The following is a 2,770-nucleotide window of genomic DNA, read 5'->3' as shown; positions in this document are numbered from 1 at the left end:
AAATTACAAAAAGACAATTAATCCCAGAGGGAAATTAAATGTAATTCATCATCCTGGTTTCATTAAAGAGTTGTTCTAGATGCTGAGGGCAGGAAGGATCTCTTGTAGCATCTGTCTTACAAGGGATCTGAAGAAGCCTCTGGCTGAAGACGTATATATATATATATATATATATATATATATTAAAATAGATTAATGTATATATGCATAAACAAATATAAAGTTCTTGTTGTAGGTTTTGGTTCTTTGTTAAAAACAAAAATTAAGGAGTATACAGTTTTTCTAAAACTACAGCCGCTAAAAAACGCAGCATATGTGATAGAAGCACAGCAGCAGTGTTTGTTTAGCCATTTTTACACGAACCTGGTAATAAGGCATGTCTGTACATTAAACAAACAAGAATAATTATTAATCCATGTTTATTTTCAAATCAACACTTTAACGTTCACTTGTATCTAAGGAAGGCTGGGGAGGTAAAAAAAGATTAAGGGGTGGAATTAGGATAAGTTACAGCTCATGAGGTACTCCATCAGAGCATCTCTGACACCTCGGCCCTGCTCTCCATCTTGTGGGACAGCGACCAGGACGGGCTGTGCGGCTGGTTCTGCTCCAAGTTCACGGAGGTCATCCATTTTGGTTGTGTGTTGTTTTCCAGCTCTTCTTCTAATACATGTTAGTGGTGCTTAGAAAAGAGCTTAATGTAGCACTACCGCCACCAGCTGGTAAGGTGCATTGATATTAATAATCCGCCCACTAGAGGTGAACAATCCGCCCACTAAACGGGAACTATAGGCAAAGTGGAGACACAAAAATAGAGGTCCCACTAGAACCGGACACAACAGGCTACAACAAGAACCAGACCTGTGGATACCAGGCTTAAGAAATCCGGTCTCTCAATTCACAAGGAACTCTATGCGAGTCACGTCATCCAGTATAAGAACAGTATTTCTCAAGCCAAATCCAGCTACTTCACTGACATCATCAGTTCCAATGTTGGCAATTCAAAGACTTTGTTCTCTCTCCTTAACCGTTCAGTCTCATCTCCTAACTCATTACCCTCTCACATGGTTTCCACAGAATTTTGCAACTCTCTGATGTCTTATTTCAATGAAAAGATTATTTCAATTGATAAACACCTTGGACCTAATACCGCCCCCAGCATCTTTGTTGAACTTCCCCCTCCCTCCCTCCCCTTCTCTGTCTTCTCCCTCCCCTCTGCTGATGACATTGCTGACATTATCAGCAAGTCTAAGTCCTCATCCTGTCAGCTCGATCCATTTCCCACAGTTCTTGTTAAATCCTGTCTCCCGTCTCTGCTCCCCATCATCACCAACATCATCCACTCCTCCCTAACCTCTGACATTGTTCCCACAGCTTTCAAATCTGCGGCCATCACCCCCATCATCAAGAAACCAGGTCTTGACTTTACCAACTTCAGTAATCTTCGTCCAATCTCTAATCTGCCCTTTATTTCCAAAGTTCTTGAAAAAGCCGTTGCTAGTCAACTTCACTCTCACCTATCCAACAATAACATTTATGAAGAGTTTCAATCTGGTTTTCGCTCCCACCATAGCACCGAAACAGCTCTAATAAAAATAACTAACAACCTTCTTCTTGCTGCTGACTCTGCTCTTCTGTCTATCCTCATTTTACTGGATCTAAGTTCTGCCTTCGACACAATCTGTCATTCTATCCTCCTCAACAGACTAACCTCCATTGGCATCTCAGGTACTCCGTTAGACTGGTTCAAATCATATCTCTCTGACCGCACTCAGCTCAAATCCTTTCGTTCCCAGTCTTCCCCCGTCTCCACGGGTGTCCCCCAAGGCTCTGTCCTCGGACCCCTCCTCTTCATCATTTACCTCCTTCCTCTAGGTCACATCTTCCGTAAATTTGGTGTCCATTTTCACTGTTATGCTGAAGACACACAGCTCTACCTGTCAACAAAACCAAACTCCACCCACCCACCCTCCATCCTCACCGGCTGTCTCAATGAGCTAAATCACTGGTTTTCTAACAACTTCCTACAACTAAACAGTAACAAAACAGAAATCATTCTTGTCGGTACAGTTGGATTTCATGTTTTATCTTTTCTCATTATTGTAATCAAGCTTGAAATTTCATGTTATAAAATGTGTACGTGTCTTTTTTAAAGGGTTTTACTACCTTACAATCATTTAAATATTAATCAGTTACTTTGCCTTAATAGAATCTTAGATCCAGTTAGTTTAATATAATCTTACATTAACTAGAGTAAATCTTATAAATTTACATTCTTATAAGTTCACATTTACAAGAGACTCAGAGCAGGTAAGATACTGATTAGATTTCAGGAAGGGGCCTTGGAGTGTCACACTCACCACACACACGCGCGCACACACACACACACTCACACACACGCACACACACAGACTGAGGGACATTAAAATGTGTACACATCTTTCTACCTTAATCTTAATATAGTTCGCTTAAAACTTAATATAGTTGGCTTAAACATAATTAGTACAGATAATAGTAAGTAGCATTTAATCGTTTAACAGTTGTGATCAGTTCAGAGTAAAGTTTCAGCTAGAAACACTAGCGTGCCTTAAACAAAGAGCCATAAACTTATCTTTGGTATGTGACCTCCAAGACGTATCTAGCAGCCAGAAGAGCCCGTAACCATGACAACAGGTTGTCTTAACCAATCAGAGGCAAAGCTGCTGAAAATCTGTGATAAGGGGCATAGCGAGGGGGCAGGTCGATGCATTTGCTTGGAGACTCCGATGAA

Source organism: Nematolebias whitei, chromosome 5 (genome assembly GCF_014905685.2).
Source record: "Nematolebias whitei isolate Nwh7 chromosome 5, NemWhi1, whole genome shotgun sequence".
Lineage (NCBI taxonomy): Eukaryota > Metazoa > Chordata > Actinopteri > Cyprinodontiformes > Rivulidae > Nematolebias > Nematolebias whitei.
Note: the sequence above shows the minus strand (reverse complement) of the source record.